This window comes from Pundamilia nyererei, unplaced genomic scaffold (assembly GCF_000239375.1).
Source record: "Pundamilia nyererei isolate P.nyererei 1_Seehausen unplaced genomic scaffold, PunNye1.0 scaffold00082, whole genome shotgun sequence".
In the NCBI taxonomy this organism is placed as follows: Eukaryota; Metazoa; Chordata; class Actinopteri; order Cichliformes; family Cichlidae; genus Pundamilia; species Pundamilia nyererei.
Genome location: NW_005187483.1, coordinates 504,598 through 518,231, shown reverse-complemented (window position 1 = coordinate 518,231; position 13,634 = coordinate 504,598). Strand labels below are relative to the sequence as shown.

Here is a 13,634-nt window from a genome sequence, read left to right as displayed (position 1 = left end):
ATTCATGGATTTTTTTTTCACATCCTGTCTCTCACAGTTGAAGTGTACCTCTGGTGCAAATTACTGACCTCTGTCATCATTTTAAGTGCGGGAACTTGCACAATCGGTGGCTGACTAAATATGTTTTTGCCCCACTGTAGGACCTTAATCACTATAGCCTGTCTAATTGCTGCTGCTAATAGTTCAATAAAGATTGCAAACAGTGAGGGGGAGAGTAGGCATCCTTTCCTAGTGCCCCTCTGGAGAAGATGTTTGGTCATTTGTTCTGACACATCCTGTTGGGGAACTGCACAATATTTTTAACCACTTTATGAAAGTCGGCTTCCTCGCTTCCATATACTGTGTTCCCAATGAAGCTGTTAACAGCATATACAGTTGTAATAACGTACCTGATTTGTTACTGTGTTTCAAGCAAGGTCTTTGTACTAAGAATTGAGGGTTCCTTTAATCAATTATTTCATTTGATTCTAGTTTTGCTTTGCATATTTTGTTCATCACTTCCTGTTCCTGGGAAGACATGTAGGCTTCTTCTAAGGATTTAATGGTTTCTTCTAATTCCTCAATATATTTGTTTTCTCTTTTCTCCTTATGTGATGAGAATAAAATGATTTTACCTCTCAGCACAGCTTTCCCTCCCTTCCAGAGAACAGATGCTGATGTTTCAGGCAAACTCACTTTCTATTTGGGTTCACGTTAATGGTCCTTGGATCTGGAATTACAGAGTTTGGTGATCAACAAATAATTGTGCCCTAGATAGAGGAGAATGCAATGATTGATTTTTGCTTTGGGAGAAGCTGAAACTTCACAGTTGCGACTGTGATTGGAGAGCCAGTGTTTGTGTAAGCATAATAACTAACAGTTTGTAGTTGGGTTTAGGGGAGTTAAATAGAAATATATAATGTTTTTCGACTAATATTTTGATCCTGTGGTGAAATTCAACTTAAACTTGAACTGGACACAGATTCATATTCCTGTGGTTCACTTGGCAAAATGGCTGGTATAATACTAAAGGTGCTTTTTTGGGATATGTCAGCTATTGTAGCCTCAAGGCAGAGAAGTCATTTTCCAGGCCCATTGTCATCCATCAGGAAAATGTTGTTTGAGGTGTTTAGATGGGGTTGATTTCAAATGACTACTAATTTCCTCGAGCTTTGGGACACATCCATGTCTGGTAGAGGCAGTTTTTTAAAATAATTATTTTTTTTTATTTTGCCCTGAAGGAAAAAACTCATTAAATTAATGTGAAAAAGTGGTGCTTTAGAATCTAAATTATAATATGACTTTCAGAGACACATACAAAAAAATAAAAAATAAATCAGAGATGCACGCACAAGCTCATTCATATTCTTGCACACACACATTTCTACCATTTTCAAAGTGATCCTGTAATCAAATTTGTGCCTCAAAGCACAGATTATGACTCAAAGACAAACATATACAAGTGTTTTGATGAACACAGATAAATGTATAAGCAGCTACCCCCTAACTGCAACAGCAATGGGATTTTTTGTTTGTTTTTTTAACTACAGAAAAGACATACTCATATCCCATACCAGCATGCCAAGCGTTGCCAGCATACAACAGGCAGATCACATACTTTTATCAGTGACGGTGTAGGCGGGATGGCTAATTAAAGGAGCTGATCTCTATAAAGCTCTAATGAGATATTACTGGTTGGGACATGGAATTTTTGAGTATGCTTTTTATGAATGAGACGGTGGGAGTGATTACTACCTCTGACAATTAATCTTGTGAAGTGATTCGTGTTATGCCATTGTTATCCTAATTATATAATATGATCTGACATGATACGGTATTCATTGTATAATAGGAAATGCTTGGTGAGTGGATGCAGTAATTAGAACCATGGAGTAGGCTATGCTGTGTGTGTAGGTGTATTTTTGTGTGTGACTGCATGTGTTTATGCTTGTGTGTATCTTTGAGGTAGGAGTATTTATGCTTTTTAAAATATAGCCCACATGTTTGTAGGTTATAAAAAAAGAAACCAGTTGTTGAGGATGTGATCCTGTTCCATCATCACAACTCCCAATTTTTTTCATACATTCTTTTGGAACTTGGAGGTTTGGATCAAAGTTCTCATTATTTTCTTTATTGATTTTTATTATAAAGTAATTATTCATTATTTGTGCATTTCTCACTATTTGACAATTCTGTTATCATTTACTTTTAATTATACACCACTGCCATACTGTGTTATTGACAGTCTGTTTAGTTCTGCCTCCCTGCCCATGTGCCTCCTCATACCAGTGCTCCGAATGAAACATAATGAGATTTTTGGAGGCTGTTGCCATTGAAGCGCCTCAAGCAAGATTTGTTTCTTGTTGGAAATTCATTTTGATTATCATTTCAAGTTATATTTCATTTATTCATGCTATGTAATATAATTTTATTACAATATATTTTTCTGCTGTGTGTAATATTTCTAGTAAATGTTTTGTTTGTGTCATTTTCTGTTTATATATGGTGTTGCTGTAGCTATTTTTTTCTTTTCTGTCTCATTTATATGATCTCATTTGAACTTCGTAGAAGTGGACCAGCCTCAGGATGACCTTAGCTTTGTGTTGGAGGTTATATGAGGAAAATGTTCCATAGTTTATGATGATTCTGCCAGAATGGGAACAGTGCTGTATCTTGTGATCGTGGTTATGTGTATAGATTAACACTGCTAATGGGCTTCATTCAATACCCAAACTGGGGTAATGCGCTTTCAACACACCATACAGGGACATGCTATTTATGTTGGGTTTTTTTGCTTTTTGCTTTTTTTATTCTGTGCTAGTTCTTTGCTGAGGCAGTCATAGGGAAAAACATTCCACTCTATGATTTTGAAGTATTTCTTGCAGTTGTTATATATATTACAGCATTAGCAAGTTACTTTAACGAGTGACCACCGGGCTGTTCGTTGCAACTTGTGACATTGAAAGATGGTGAAACTGTTTTTTCTCGTTCTTTTTTCATTTATTTTGGAATGGAACAAAGAAGCAATTTTCGTAGGAAATATGTGAAATTATATAATTTAAAAGTAGACACTCATTGTCTTTCAGTAACTAAATGAATACTTTGCACTGAAAGCATCCATCTTTGTTGGGCATTACCACAGCTAAAAATTCAACCAGTCTAATTCAGATATGAACATTTAACTTAATTAATATATTCGTCTTAAGCATCAGCATTTAACAGTGGGCACTGCTTCAATTAGCGTTAAGCTATTATGACTTTTATCTCTTGTTAAATAGAAAAGCAATACTTTTTTTCAGTTTCTATAATTATGCATACAGATAAATTCATTAAGCTCTGCATAACTGAATTATTATCACCCTGTCTATATGCCAGAGCCACGGTTACAGTCAAGGTTACAGCTCCTAATGCTCCTATTACCACTGGGATCGCTTTGGCGTTTATTTTCCACATCTGTCCAGTTATTCCTTCAGGCCCTGGTAATTCTCAATTTTCTTGTTCTTTTTCTTTCTGCTGATCAACCCAGCAAACCATGTAATAGACAAGCTGGTCGACTGTGAAAAAGTTGCAGGAAATTGCAGTAAGCTGCAGTACCACCAGAGGGAGATGTTTTATTTCGACCCAGTATGAAAATAATTATGGGAAAACATTTAAACAGGCATTACTAACACATTTACATGTACATACATGTGCAAAGAAGGGCCCTGGGATGTACTTCATACCTTCCTTGGCCACTAGTGACATTCTGGCTTTACATGTTTAATTATCTTCCCCTGCTGGTACTAGAATATCTGCATGGGGTACTGCAACTTCTGCATGCATGTACCACTATATCTGGTTGGATTACCAGCATTTCCTTGTATGTGTGCAAATGGAAGTCCCACAGGCCCTTAGCCATGTTGTTCTCAACCAACTTTGGTGGTGTCTCCCATTGGGAATTGGGGACTCCTAGTCCATATGTGGCACAGATGTTTCTGTACACTATCCCAGTCACTTGGTTGTGCCTCTCAGCACCGATGGTACTTACCACACAGGAGCTTGGTCGTCCATTAGTTTCTCCTCCTGTTCCTATTTATCATCTGTCTTCAGACAATCTTGGAGCTGCTAATCTTGGGATGCCATCTTCCTGATGTATTTTTTGGATGCTCCATGCTTTTCCTGAACTGTGGCTCTGACACTCACTAATCACCTGCCCTCTTTCTGCTGCTTGGAAAACCTCAGGGTGTTAGATCTCAGTTGGAGACCTCCTCACCGTGAGAAGTTTTTGTGCATCACCATCAGTGGCATATATTTCTACCTGTGGCCAGCTTATTATTCTAGCTGGGTATCTGACGACCGGCAGGGGGTATGTGGATCTTATTCCTTGCATTCAGCTGTCTTCTTACCACCTGTCTTATACTCTGGGGGTATTTGGTTGTGGCTGACCTTTGCACATCTTTATCAGAGCTCCATTTGGCATTGTGTATATCGGTTTTTCTGCTTTCTGGTAGCTCCACCCCATCAGCCCAGATCACCTTCACTGTCTTTCTGAACATCTGACCACACTTGTCCAGTTCAAATGACATCCTGATAAGTTGTTCACTGAATAGATGTCTCACTCACCCCTGGCATACAGCTGTATGCATGTACAGGAGGTGGCTGATGAGCTTGCAGAATAGCAGTGGGGACAGCGCATCAGCTTGGTACATTCTGCACTTAGCTACATGTGTGATTGCCTCTGAGTAGGCCTCCAGTGCTCTCGTCCGCGTCCATTGAGTTCTTGTGTGATTAATGCACTATTATCCGTGTACAGTGCCAAAAACACCAGTATCCATGTGTCAATCCAGATCTTATTTCATACATAACTCTATACCCCAACAGAACTTTTCCAAATTCCTGAAAATTCTGAAAGAGTGGGTCGCTGATCTGATAGTCACTCTAAATGCCTAAATATAACTAAAACAATTGGAAAAGTCTATATTTTCATCTTTAATTTAAAGATCACAAAATTTCAAACCATGACTGTTTAAGATTTGTACATTTACAAATCTTACTGGTACATTCTACCTCCTCCATCGCTTCTCTGTCCTCCCTCATCTTATGTCAGTAGATTAGACATACAACTTCACCGTCTCTGGAGAGCTGACAACGAGGAAGTCATAACAACAGCAGCTGGTTATAATCTAACATTATGCCAGAAAACATTGGGTGCTAGTGTCCAAAAAAAGAATAAATAAAATAAAATTTAAAAAAATCACACTTTCCCTCTTGAATCTTGAAATACTTTGATTACACTCTCACATCATAGAGAGAGTTTATTTGCTAATTGCCTGAGTCTGACAACATTAGATGCACTTCAAAGAAACGTTGAGAAACGCAATCTAACAGTAGCAGGATATCATGAACTCCTCACCTCGGTATCACTCACAGTCACAAGTGAACATTTCAGTTTTTGAGAGTTTTTCAGCCTTCTCAAGAGTTAAGACATATGGATTCGTCACACCCTGTGGTGGTCTTGGATCTTGGACCAGGGGGTTTGACTTTTGGAATTTTAGGCTCTTGTTCATCGGTGTGGTTCTCAGTTTGTTTATTATTTAGGGATTTATTTCTGTTTATTCACTGGTGTTCCTAACTCAGTGTTCCTGTTAGCAAATGTTGATGAGGTAACTCAATTGCAATTGCCTTCACTGAATAAAATCCCTCATCTCATTTGTTCTTTATTTAATATGGTTCCAGAAAAAAATGTTTTGCCAGTGTCTCTTTTATTCATTAGTGTGCTTATAATCCACCCATACATAACAATTTCAGGCATTTTTAAAGTAATGTTAGCCCACAAAAAAAACCAAAAACAGGTATTATCGAGCCTGACATAGTTGATATATGTTGGTAGGGTGTGTGGTACTTATGCACTGTGCTTCATAGAATAGCCTCTCATATCAGATTTAATGTATTTGATGTGATTTGTGGGGTTTTTTGTTTGTTTGTTTATTTACATTTAATCGGCAGTCAAATCAGACCAAACGTATTTGGAGTTGTAGTTTAGCTAACTGGAAAAACACAGCTGATCATTTCTTTGTACTGGTTTAAATCCAAGCAAGAAGAAGGAAATATGTAGGGCATAAGGTTAAGTAATGTACAGTTTTAGACAAACTAACTTAACAGAGAGCCTTTGTTGGAGTGCTGACAGTCTGCCTGGGATACCCATACAAACACACAAACACATAACATGGGGCCAAGATGTTGGCTGTCTTAGTTGGCACCCTCGGGGACTGAATACACAGCAAGAAGAAGAAAGGATAAAAAGAGAGAGGGATGCCTGCCAACAAGTGAATGAAGAGAGTAAGTGAGTTGAAGGGAGAGAGAGTTCACAGAAATGAACTGGAAAAAGAAGTCCTAATAGTGTGGCACTTTTGTGTCCCACACTGCTTTTGTCAGGTTCCCTGGGTTTTGGACCCATGGTTTGGGGATTTTTTGTAAAGGTTTTTCAGAAAGGTTTTCTATTTAGCTCTTTAGTCTTCTGATAGTGATCACCTGTCCCTTTGTATTTTGAGCTTTATTATTTTGGCCTTTGCCTTGCTTTTGTTTATTAGTTTGTTAAATACCTTTTGTGTTCCCTGTCTTTTTTCTAGTAGTGTCCCTGTATTTGACTGGTCTCCTTGTTTAGTTTTGTTTATTTTTTCTGTCATTGAATTCAACGTCAGAAAAACTTCTCAAAAAAGTTAGGATATGGCAGAGTTTTTAGAAGGAAAAATGGGCAAAGGCTCACCAGTCTGCAAATAGCTTTTTTTATTTATTTTTTTTGCCTGTCCCGTTTGGCTCTTTTGCCATCAGAATTATTGTCTAAAGGCGAAGAAAGATGCCCAACGGATTTACTTTACCAAATGGACCATCCCAGCCTTGCCGTAATGATCTATTTGATTCATCTTTTATTGTTTATTTTATTTTATTTTCACTTGCTAAATGCGGGACAGGCTTGACTGGGGAAAAGAAAGGGGAGAAAGAAAGAGGGAAAGAAAAACAGCGGAGAAGAGGGGAGAAGGGCAAAAAACAAAAACCAACAAAAGCAGCAGACAAGAAATACATATATCAATCACCTGGATCACCTGTTGAGAAAGAAAAAAGAGAAAACGAGCAGAAGAAAAAGAGAGTAATATAATAAACAACATCACAATGATATATGGGAATATAACAGTAAATACTAAATATTAAACATTATTGTGCAGCACGTAAGATCGACAGCGCACAGTGTGCTTTGAGGTAGGAGCCATAAAGGGTGTAGTTTGTGTGTGTGATCACCCGTGTGTACACCTGTGAGCATGAACGCGCTTGTTTTTAAAAGGTTCCTTCATGTAATGATCTGCTAGAGGGTGTGGGGGCCACAGCCCCGTCCTCCAGGGCATGAAGCAGGTATGGAGGAGATCAAAACTCCAGACATCCAGAGGCCCTCAGAACACAAGAGACCAAGGAAGACTAACAGAGGGGCAGCCGCGCCACTGTCCCAGAAAGAGCTGAGGAGAGTCCCAGATGAGGGCTCACTCAGCAGCCGTGGAGCAGACTGCAAATAGCTAAACAAAATGCGTCCTCAAATTGTGGAACAATGTGAGAATAATGTTCCTCGATGTGCAACTGTGTGATGTTCAATATCTCATCAACTACAGTACATAATAAAGATTGTAAGAATCTGAAGAAATCTGTACAAGAGACAAAGTTGAAACTCAAAACTGGATGCTCATGATTTGCATTAAAATAGGAACACAGAAATCACTGTCTGTGAACACAGTTCACCTTACCATCCACAAATGCAGGTTAAAGCTCTATGCAAGGAAAAAAGTCATATGTAAACATGATCCAAAGATTCTGCCATGATCTCTTGGCCAAAAATCATTTACAATACAGTGAGGCAAAGTGGCAAACTGTTCTTTTGTCACACAAATCAACATTTTACACTCTAAATAAAAAGGAGAAGGACTGTTCAGGTTGTCATTAGCGCTCAGTTAAAATGTCAAACATTTAGCTTCTAGTGTATTAATGGTGACTTTTGGGAGTTTTTCCCTAAAAATAATCGAAAAACACAGGAAATAACCACCACGGTGAGAAAAGTAGCTCCTTGCACTCTTTTTTATTTTCATCAACCAAAAGTTTTCCATGCACACAAAAAACATATGCTTTAACTTGTACTGAAGCATCACCGACCCATATTCCACTTTCGTGTTTACTTTGCTGTTTTTAAGTTGTCTGCCAACACCTCACAGCCACATACTATTCTGTTTTTCTATTTAAATTCTGCTCATGCCCGTTTCGCTTATAAAAGTTTGACAGTGCTATATTATCTTTGCACTTTTGTTGCATGTTGTTCGGTTGCAAGCAAACACTCAATGCTTCCTTTAAGCCTTTTTAAAATGTGGTTAAGAGATTTAAAGATGTCTGACTTTTAAAGCTGATAAACATTCAGAGGACTTTGACAAGAGAGGCAACGGAAGGAAAACCTGAGAGGGAGATTATGTGTATGCATGGACAGACAAAATGACAGAGAAAGGGAAAGACGAGGATAAGGGAGGAGGCAGCAGAAAATATGTCATGAAGTGAAAGGCCAGGGAGTTCATAAATAATACAAAGAAAGACTACTAATGCTAGTTAAACCTTTTGCATCCTGCTTAGATCCGATTGACATAATATTAATAATGCTGATTTGAATGTTCATGTGCCCTCCACACCTGGTAAAAGTAGTATAGAGTTACTGACACTACACAGCAATAACACTAATTGCCCTCAAAGGAAATAATGAAGGGGGGAAAGTAGTCATGGAAAACAAGAAACGAGACAAGGTTTAAAAAGGCAGAAGGACCGTTTTTAACCAGTCAAAGAGAAAGTCTCTTGATGCATGCTCAGGTAAAGAGAAAGTTCACATCTAAAGATCTTCAGCATCTGGCTTAAACCATTTAACACCTGCACTACAGAGTTTCCTTTGCTCCAGTTTTAAAAGCTTTGTTCCCAATGAGTCCCCGGGTAAACCTGTAAGTGAATAAACAATTTTTATAAATAAACCTGTCCTCCTTCAAGGTTGGACCATTTGGGAACAGAGGTGATCAGAATGTATTTAAGTCCTTGTAATGGGCTCCATCGGCTTGTCTCTGACTTGAGGCCTCACAGTTATCCAACGGAGAAAGTTAACCAGTACAATAGGCAATTTTTCCAAATTATTTAAAAACACATATAAAGACAAAAGTTACAAGGATCTTTTTGTTTAAAGATAGTTGGGATATAGTAGGATATAGAAGGATATGTTCATTGCATATGGTATGATGAGTTCTGCAATGCTTTGCCACTCTGTCATAGCCCTGAACAATGACCTAGGCTGGCTAATTAGGACTCCTAGATATGGATGGGGTTTATTTGTACAGCTTTGCCTAGCATCATTCTGTCACTCACTAAAATGACCCTGGCCACCTGGGCACACTCAGTCACTGAGCAAGATTCATAGGAATGCACATATGCAATTGAAAATCTATGTAGATATTCTTGTTCATTCGATTATACGACTCATCCTGATCATAGCTCACATTTCATGGATGCACTCAAATCTAAACACACCAACTTCCATGCAAACACACACACACGCTGGACTTTTTTGAATGTTTTTGTAGGCCATGCTTTAAATAACCTTCCAATCCCATTGGCTTATTCCCCTTGCTCATACTCCCTCCCTTCTCTCTCCCCCATTCTTCGTCTTCTCCGTCTTCTCACCCTCTATGCCCCTGTTAAACCCCGTGGGAGCCTGCGTAGCCGGATGTGTGGCTAATTAAGGCGACCTACGCGGACCCTTGCGTGTTTGAGTCGCTCTCCTTAGAGATGTACAGTGTCATAGAGCGAGCGGCTGTGCCGATGCTTACACTAGCTCCTTGTCTCTTGTGTGTATGTGTTTATGTGTATTGAGGAAGGGGTGTCAAATGTTGGAGATATCCCAGTCCCTTTTTCGTTCGTCTTTTTCTCCCTTTTTCCTCAGTTTGTTCTATTATTCACATTCCTTCTTTCATTGTGTCCCTCATGCCCTCCCGCTCTTTTGCACTGTATAACTTGTTCGCTTTCCTTTCCAGTCTCACCCACCTCTCATTTCTTTCCCCTTTTGTCCTTCCTTTTCCTCCTTTTTCCAGTCAATTTCACTTTTTCATTCTGCCCTCCTACTTTTGCCTTTCTCCCCTCCATAGGTGATAGAAACCCTAGGGCTCCATTGCTGCTGTTTAATTAATTCTTTTTATCATGTAAATCAAAAACCAGGCTTGTGTCCTTGACTTGAGAGCTCTTGAGCATGCACAAGAGAAAGAATGACACAAACAAACTGAGGGGACCGAAAGCCTCCATCTCCCAGGAGGAGTCTAAAAGGATCTGCTGAAAGAAGAAGAGGAAAGGAAGAAGATTAAAAGTCGCTTTACTTTTTTTGAATGTGGGACAGAAGATTGTCTTTCAGTGAGCAAGGAGTGGATAGAAAAGGAAAAGATGGAAAAAAGCTTTGGATAAACTAGTGTAGCCTTGGTTTTAGCTGATTGGTGATTATTGTTTAGATGACAAGCTTAGGGAAGTAGAGTTAAAGGCAACATGTTATCCTCTACCATCGTTTTTATTAAGGGTTTGTTTTAAAAACAAGACTTTTGGTCATAGTGGATTGCTGTCTTTTGGTTACAAAGGGATAAACTGTGCACCATTATTATAAAGTAATCAGCAGACAAGGAGGGGCGGAGCATTTGGACAGCATTTGCATGAAAAATTGTTGGTTGGTTGTTGGTGTTTGTTTAAAGGACTAGATTTATGGGACCAATTAGTGCAAATCTGCACATCACAAAAACGCACTGCTGAAAGTTTAGAGATAAGTCTTTCATACTGACCAACATAAATTAGCAAGTTCATAACAAGGAAACCTGATGTGGGAGAGACTAGCAACAAAAACAGTACAGCATGATTTAGTTTTAGGCTTTCCATAAAAACAATTGTCAGAATGAATAATAAACAGAATGATCAAGTTTTACACATCCCAGAAACACCACCGCCTGACCTGATTGTACAGGGTGGGCCATTTATATGGATACACCGTAATAACATGGGAATGGTTGGTGATATTAAAGTCCCGTTTGTGGCACATTAGTATATGTGAGGGGGCAAACTCCTCAAGATGGGTGGTGACCATGGTGGCCATTTAGAAGTCGGCCATCTTGGATACAACTTTTTTTTTTCAATAGGAAGAGGGCCATGTGACACATCAAACTTATTGGTAATGTCACAAGAAAAACAATGGTGTGCTTGGTTTCAACGTAACTTTATTCTTTCATGTGCCACAAACGGGACTTTAATATCACCAACCATTCCCATTTTATTACGGTGTATCCATATAAATGGCCCACCCTGTAGATTAATGAATAAACACTCCTTTTCACTACATAAAGTACAGCAAAAATAAATTCAGCACAAACTAGTTCGACCTGTATTACTGAAACACAAAGTTAACAGAGAAATTACACATCTTTCTGTGGATCCACTTAGAAAGTATCGTAACCCTCGGGCTTCTTTAATTTATAAGTTATGCCCATTCTTTTTGCAGCATCCTTTTTCCTATCCTCATATACAGGAGCACCAAGCATGTTATTTCTTCAGACTGGTGTATGTCATGGTGGGGGGTGTCTGTGCAGCAGCAGATATTTAGGTTGGTCAGAGGGAAACGGTCTTCCTACGCTCCTGCTTCTCCCACACCACCATGTCAGCATCCAGCTATGACATTATGAAAATGAATAACAACAATAACAACATCACCTTTCCCACATGTTCAATATACCCAAAGTTAGCTATCTAGTTAGCTATTCTAAGTGTTACAAAAAGAAAGAGGATGCTTGAGATCTACTGTTCAAACCACAACATTTCTTAAAGAAAAACCCCGCTGAGACAGTAGAGGATACACTACAAGGAGGAAAGGATCATCATCGTTGCTTTGATTGAATGTTTTTCACTTTACTAGCCAGCTTACAGAAAAGGAAAGATGAAGAGGGCAATGGGAAGGACATGGATGGTGAACCCAAATGTGAGAAAGATTTTACGCCCTTTTCTTTCATTGCTCTGGAGAATGCCTATATTTTTAGCAGTTAACATAAAGAGGAGAGGATTGTTACAGAGGGAATAAAGGGTAGAGAAAAAGGAGATGAGTGGCTGCATGTTTTGCCTGGTTGTCTTTTCATGCTTAAACACAGAGGGAAGAAATGGGCAAGAAAGACAGGGGTGAGGGTAAGATGGAGATTGAAGAAAAGAAGGGAGTCAGTGAGACAACATTCTTTGCTTTGAGGCTTCAGTGAATACTTTTCTTCTTAACATTTAGCCACCAGCAGGGAAATGATAGAGAAAGAAAATGAGACACAGAGAGGGAATGACAAAGGTTAAGAGTCGATGTATTATGGTTTTCTTTGAGAGCTGCAGGGAGTTGAAATAAGATAGGATCAGAGTCAAGGTTGCATCTTAAAATCTGTTTATATAATGCTTACAGGAGAAGGCATGTTGATCAAATGTCACAGCATTGTGGCATCTAATCCCTGGCATTTCTGTTGATAAAATCACATGTTTCTGGTAGCACGCTTACATTATAAAAGATATATAATATAACAGACATTAGAAAAGATGGTTGTAGCCAGCGTGATGTCATGCATCAGTTTTGGATCCCGCATTCTGAACCTTTAATATTAGCCGTTTTGCTGTTTTGGTGGAACCAGAATTTACCTTAAATGGATGAAAGAGTCAGGTGCTAATTTATCAGCTAATGCTAATGCAAGCTGCATTCATAAACTGTAGGATTCCAATCCCCTGATATCTGAAGGCCAGCCTTAAGTAGTACCTACACGAACAGTTTTTGCCGCTTGTGCAGATTTGGCAGTTTCTTTTATTCCAGACAAACTTCTGTTACTCGGGGCTATGTTTAAAAAGTACTATACTTCTTCAACATTGCTACAAAATATAATTTTTAAGCCCATGTATGCTGAGCATCTACATTTCAGTCACATCATGTTTGGTTGATTTACAGTAAAATCCACTGTAATGGTGAAGTTACACAAAATGTGAATATAGCCAGCACTACATATAAATGTATATGCCTAAACAGTTGTTTATGTAATAGCGATTGTCCATATCACCACTGCGGAAAATACAAGTGGCATTTGGCAATACAGTGTTGTGCTGCAATCATGGTTACTGGGAAGTGTGCATTGCTAAACAGCCACAGTAAATTTATTCAAAGTTTTGATTTCCCTGAGTGCAGGTTTTAAAAGTTGGATAAATGATATTAGTCTGAAAAAAGAAATAATGTTAAGAACTCGTTCAATCAACCATTTATTCATTCAGTGCTCTAGTCACTTGTCTTGATCTTTTGACAACCATCATAGCCTCACCAGCTCTTTTAGAATAGAATAGAATAGAATAGAATAGAATAGAATAGAATTCAACTTTATTGTCATTGCATATGCACAGGTACAGGGCAACGAAATGCAGTGTGCATCCATCCAGAAGTGCTTTAGTGATATAGATATATTACAATAAATATTAGCAATAATATAGATATGTAAATATATTACAGAAATAGGTCTATTATGGAATGTTATAATGTACACGGTATGAAGTATGTTGTGAATATTCTATAACTGTAAGTATGT

At 38.5% G+C, this 13,634-nt stretch overlaps 1 protein-coding gene across 2 annotated transcripts in view; it reads left to right on the top strand.

The window, feature by feature from the left end:
- The window catches only part of LOC102214996 (transmembrane protein 132C), a 281,137-nt gene that overhangs the window by 139,302 nt on the left and 128,201 nt on the right, over positions 1-13,634 (top strand). The window lies entirely within an intron of this gene.